At 30.9% G+C, this 6,681-nt stretch overlaps 1 non-coding gene across 1 annotated transcript; it reads right to left on the bottom strand.

The window, feature by feature from the left end:
- Positions 1-5,473: 5,473 nt before the first annotated feature.
- On the bottom strand, positions 5,474-5,546 carry TRNAR-ACG (transfer RNA arginine (anticodon ACG)). Its single transcript has one exon. It is a non-coding gene; the product is annotated as a tRNA-Arg (tRNA).
- Between the last annotated feature and the right edge of the window lie 1,135 nt (positions 5,547-6,681).

Genomic DNA, 6,681 nt, shown 5'->3' with positions numbered 1-6,681 from the left:
ATCGCTCTCTGAATAAAACTATTGTATGTATCGATACTAATGTATCGATTAACAAAAATACCTTAGGGTATTAAAATAAATGTTAAAGTATTTCAATTTGTTAAAATTTTTTAAACAAATAACTAGCTTAGAAAGGATTAATTTGTATATTATTACAACACAACACAAAGAGTGTAATTATTGAAATTTAGAAGGATTTTATCATCATTTTGATAAATAGTATGAAGACAGGAAAGTTTCTTTGTATACTTTAAACAAATCCTTATATATTAATAACCTTAAAAATATCTGATTTCATTCGAATAAATACATTAAGTTCTAACTCAACCACCCGAAATACATCAGTTGTTATTTTTAATAATTACTACCGAGGTGTTTTGCTTCCGGTGCTTTTTTTCCCCGTCCACCTATTTTAATAATCCCATATCTCAGAAAAGCTCATTAATAAGTATTTTTGGCTCATTAATAATTATTCTTCATTACAACTAGAGTTAGTTTTTCCTCTTTTTCATTCTAATTTTTTTTTTTTTTTTTTTTTTTTTGCAATTTTGTCTGAAACATCATATTATGCAGTACAAACATGAGCCATCTAAAAATATTTAGGCATTTTATTTATCATTTGGGTCATCTAAAAATATGTAACAGTTGTAGATGGGGAAAAAAGACAACAAAATTAGTTTTTTAAAAAAATGTTCATAAATATTTGAGTTAGGTTTACGAAATTTTGCGTAATTATTGCATATGATAAATAAAATAACTGTCACAAGTTGCAAATCTATTGCTAAATCTTTTGGCATAGGGTGTTCAATAACATTATTTTCCGTTTATAATTCATTGTCAGTCTCTCAAACCTCTAAAAGTTTTAAACTTTATTGATATGTATGAAAATCCGCATGATTTAAACAATTATGAAGTTATGAAATAATTCGTTAAGCATTTCCGAAGAAATGAGAAAGAATGCATTAGTATAGAAGTGTTTCCATTGTTTTGTCTATCCCCTGTAGGACGTTTAATGTCATATTATATTCGAACAAATTTTAAAAGTAGTCTATTTCGTAATTTAAAAGTAATTTGCCTTAAAGTATGTGATTTAAGTATTTTAAGCCTTCCAAAGTTGTTTGAAATCTTATTTAAAATGCTGAAAAGTGCAACTTTTGCTACGCTCATTTGGCAACTGCTCAGGTTCAAAAAGGCTGAACCAACATTCTTTGAAATCTGTTACGCCATTTTAGTGAAGGACTGGTCATTTCCGTTACATCTTCTTTGGTAATTGGGCAAAAGATAACTTTTCAACATAATTCAGAAGCCAGATGTGTCAGCTTCACATTACAACGTCCATCAAAGATAAATGAAGTCAAAAAATCACGTCTTTTCCAGCAATTTGGCACTCCTTGAAACAGGACCCATTTCCTTGGAGACAATCTCCAGAAGCTGAACAACTTCATTGTCGTTACGGGGTTTTCACGCTGCGTAAAGCCACCCAATTACCCCGAGGATACCCGGTAAAACTCCACAGGGTGTCCACTGCCCCCTTTTTTTTACGCTAAACATCCAGATAAACCTCCTTTTTATGATGGACTCGTTTAAATGTCCGTGACTTAACTACCATCCCGCAGAGAAGAAAAACAAAAACAAGCAGAGCAATAGGTTTGATTCTGGAGTCCGTGCCATTCCGCGCCAAAAGCAATAAAACATCGAATTCATCGTTCCTCTATCAACCCTGAATCAAAAAAAGAGGGCAATTGTAGAGATTTTTCGGGGCGATAGCTAGAAGCGCTGACAACAGTGTACAATCTATCAAACCCCGCTTTTAACAAAGGGTAAAGAAAGTCAAGCCCCCCTGCCATTTCTTTTTCTCCGAAATAAGATCTTAGCAAAAGGAATATACATATATCTCTGTCGAATTCTTTTATTAGAGGCTACTGTATGGTACTTGGCTATTGGATGGAGAGAAAAAAAGAGCTGTCAGTAGAGCAGTATTCTCACACAGATTTAATTGGGAAAAATGTAATAGGAGTGGCTATCACAGGTGGTAAATAATTGACCCTTTTAGATAGCCATTTTCTACGGCTGAATGGTGTTGTTTATTTATTTACCTTCATTAAGAAAGGAGTTGTTTAAAGATTTATTCGTGGTCATTAAAAAAAAAAACAATTACAATTAATTTGGTTTTTATAGTGAGAGCACAACTTAGAAAGATCAATATACAAAATGAATTGCTTGAATGTTTGTTTAAACGACAATAATTTTGCTTTTATCTGGCCATCTTGTACAATGGTAGATTTCATTTATCTTATTTTTTTTTTTTAGAAAAAAAGGTTATTTAAAAACATGATTATCACAATTAAAGAAAAGAATTGAAAATTAATTACGATTATTTATTTTAATCAGAAAGCATGGTAAAAGCATGATATAAAATTAAGATTTGAGTGGATTAAGTTTAAATACTTAGATTGGAGTTTCACTTCAACAATTGCAAAAATTTGGAACTAGTAAACCGCAAGCAAAGGCTCTGTTGTCAAATGAAATACAACTTTTCAGCGAATATTTAGTGATTTTTTTATAATTGTTGTGAGCAAGAAATCGTTATTCAGGGCTGTTAATTTTTGTCCTCTAAGCTTGTCATAAAAAAGGCACAAAATGGTCATTTGAAAAAAGCCATAGATTTGTGAAAATTAAAGTGAATTTGATCCAATTATGTATTATATGAAATTTAATTTTAAGGCTGCATTGTTGGGTTTCATAAAATTACGTAAAAAAGAAAAGAAAGAAGAAATCTTACCTATTCAATATTTCTTTTTTTTTTTTTTTTTTTTTTTAAAGTTCAATAATTTTTTTCTTTTCCGTTTTTTATGTCCGTCTGGGTAAAAATATTTGAAACTATTTTTATGATATAAAAATGTTTATACGAATATTTTTATGACATGTGTGAGAAGTCTACGACAATTGCTATAGAGAAAGCTTCGAAAATGCTAAGAAATAGGTGATAGGAACAACTTTAGTGCTTGAAGTATTTTTAAAGTAAAGCTTTTAATATAAGGGTAAAACAGTTAATTTGGACTACACGAAAGTGACGTACACTATTTCGTTTCCGGTTATTTGTATATGTGTTCGCAGGATCATGGGAATAAATTACGGGAACAAAAAAAAAAAAAAAACCGGGAAGAAGCCGCCAGAAAAGAACACCAAAAAAAATATCAGGAAAAAAATTTCCTAATTATTTAAATTTTACTACCGACTTGTTTTGGACTGTTGAAGCAAAATTTAATGTCATTGAATAATTATTCAAACGTAATTAGACTTTTTTAAAAATCTATGCGTTTGAATACTATGCTAAAAAAAATACCAGAACAAAAAACACAGAAAAAAAAAAGTTGCTAGAAAAGAACACCAGGAAAAGAACATCGGGGACAAAAAAAGTCTCTAATTATTTAAATTTTGCTACCGATTTGTTTTGGACCGTTAAATCAAAATTTAATGTCATTGAATAATTATTCAAACGTAATTAAACTTTTTTAAAATTTATGCGTTTGAATACTGTGTTAAAAAAAAATACCAGAACAAAAAACACCGAAAAAAAAACCCGGAAAAAAAGTTGCCAGAAAAGAACATTGGGGAAAAAAAATCCCTAATTATTTAAATTTTACTACCGACATACTTTGGGCCGTTGAATCAGAATTTAATGTCATTGAATAATCATTCAAACGTAATTAGATTTCTTTTTAATTTTATATAGTTTAACGTGGAAGGAAATGAACTTTTTATTCAGCTATCCCCACTGCATATCAGATAATCGAATAACCCTTTTATACGAATAAAATTCATGGAATTAAACTATTATGTATGAAATTAACGTTATATTTCCTCGTTTAAACGATTATTTATTGATGATGGTCCTCGCTTAATTACATATAGAAGAGAAGAAAAAAAAATGAAATGAAATACATTATTTTAAAGAAACATTACATTAACTAGGATGGAATTTCCGGTTTTCAATTAAGATTGCAATCCGTGATCACTTTGATCGAGACTTCCTGTCCCTTTCCCGCTCCAAATATAAGTTTAAGAATTAATCAAATCTTGTTATCAATTTTATAGTAAACGTAGGGGAGTTAACGGTCCTTTGACACTCGCACACAATTTAGAATGTTTAAAGGTTAACGTCCAGTTAATCGTGTAATTGTGTGTCAAACCAGCCCTCAATTGCAATTTCTTCTGATGGAAATCAGTAGTATAGTACGTTAATTAAACTCCTTATTTGCATTGATTTGTTCTCGTAAATTTAAATGCTTATTTAAATTGTTAAAATTAAATACTTGCATTAATTAAAAATAAACAATAATTTAGTTGCCGTACAATTTTTTTTCTTCAAAAATCTCACTTTGATTTGAACGCAATTATGCTCTTTTGCATTTTAAAACACTTTGAAACCAATTAAATATTATTATTTTTAATATTGTTTAAGTAAATATGGTTGCTAGACTGATTCCTATAGTGTCATATTTGAATTCTAATGATGTTGAGGACGTATGCCATTAAGGCAGAGGGGGTGCGATTGTTCTTGTTTTTCAGTGGCGCCATCTATGGCCAAGAATTCGACTTCTACCACGCCCATACGTCACACCTGTTTATAGTTGGACCCATTCATACATCCATTCATTCATCCACAGATCGTAATGTTGACCTGAATCAGAGAGCGATCAATCTCCAATTTACTACCCTCAGAGGTGTTGAATTGTTATGGGAACATGGAGGACTTTGAGACTCGACAGATTTAACGTGCATCAGTCACCATTTACTACACGGGTAGTCTTCGGCCGGCAGAGATCGAACCCATGACTACTTGGACATGAGCCCAGTGCCCTACCAACCAGGCTATCCCGGCCTTAGAATTCTAATGCATGTGCGAAAAAGATGCTTTGTTTGAAATATTATTTTACCAACTGTATTTACTCGGGTTATTATCCTAACTGGTACTTGATGGAAAAGTTACGCTAGCTATTAAATGTAAAGCACTTCAAGCTCTAATCATTTTTATGGCTACGTTGTTGAAGTAAATATAGTTGTATCCTTGTAATTCAGCGCCTAAATTAAAACTTTGGCCACCCATTTAATGTTATTAACCGTATTATCCTAACCTTTCATTTTCTTAATGAAAATTAATGGAATTGTACCATAACAAAAGAATAATACGAAACCAAAAACAATTTAGAAGAAATTTCACCTTCTGGAGCGTAATTATTAAACACACACACTTTTTTTTTATTTTGTAAAGTTTAAAACTTTTTGGCAAAATTTTGAAAAGATTTTAAATTAATTAAAAGGAATTTAATACCATTAGAGTTTTAAGGTACATGATATTTTTTCAAAAAAATCATACTAATTGAAAACTATCCATCCTAGATCATACAATATCAATTTTAAAAAAATCAAAAGAAATACTTATTTCTGAATAAGAAACGTATTTCTTCACCGTCCACGACAGGACTCGAACCTGCAGTCTTCTGGTTCGTAGCCAGACGCCTTATCCATTGGGCCACGCGGACGTGCTTCGTGAGGTAAAAATAAGCCAAAACAGACTTACACACACATAAAATAAATTATCCAATGTAAGTTTAAATTAATTTTCAGTAAAATTGTTTTATTATTTTAGTGTATTTCTTTAGTATTATTTTTGGAGATAAGGTGTTGTTTTGATTTATCTGCTTTCTTAACACATTTTTTTATTTTCAGTTTCGTATTAATTAATTCGTAATAATTTCGTAAAAGTTTTTTATTCAAGTTCAATTATACTTGCACTTTGAAATATAAACGTTTTCCTGTGAGATTCGCGGACAAGGATTATTGTCCGCAGCATTAAAAGCAACAGTCATACCAATATAACTTAGAAATATCACCAACAGCATCGAATCGCGCTTTTAACCTACTATTTTCTAATTCGAAGTAATCCTGGTGGAATAAATATGACAAAAGAAACTTAAACATATCCATAGAACAAATTATCCTGAGTTAGTTTAAATTAATTTGTAGCAAAACTGCTTCACAATTGGATACTTGCACCTTACACTTCAAGAAGAAGATCTCTGATACCTACACATGTGATCTATCACGTCAGAGCTAGCAAAAGGACGTTATAAAGTTGAGCTAAGTTTCTCCTCACAAGTTAGAATGTTAACTGACGTAAATTTAATTAAATACAGTGCCGTGTATCACATTTGCTATTTACGGTGCCGTATCTCAAATATGTTGAAATGGAATTATTTCTCGCTTACGTCTTTTACTTAACTCAGACGTATTACTTGTTTTTATTTGTTTATGTATTATTTATGTGTCCGTGTGTATTATTATTGTAACCGTTATATATTTTTGTTTTGTGTACCTGGCAACTTCGATGCATAATTGGTTTGTTTATGTTCTGCATGACTTCGTACGTTTCTTTGTGTTAAGTAAGAAACATAAAATGAAGGCATTGAAATCTTTGTGAAAGAATATAAAATGTGACACTCAAGAGAACTGACTGGTTTGTCTTACTAGAAATAGAATGGAAAGAACAGTTGCTAACGTAAACAAATTCCAAATTTTATCAACCAATCAGGATCGAGACACTTACAGGTATCGAGATCAATTACAGGTATCCCATTTGGATGAATTATTCTAATAACAGACGCTTTCGACGACCAG

The sequence above is a fragment of the Parasteatoda tepidariorum genome, chromosome 10 (genome assembly GCF_982258835.1).
Source record: "Parasteatoda tepidariorum strain Cologne lab strain chromosome 10, Ptep-v5.0, whole genome shotgun sequence".
NCBI classification, from domain to species: Eukaryota; Metazoa; Arthropoda; class Arachnida; order Araneae; family Theridiidae; genus Parasteatoda; species Parasteatoda tepidariorum.
This window is presented reverse-complemented; position numbering and strand designations above follow the sequence as displayed.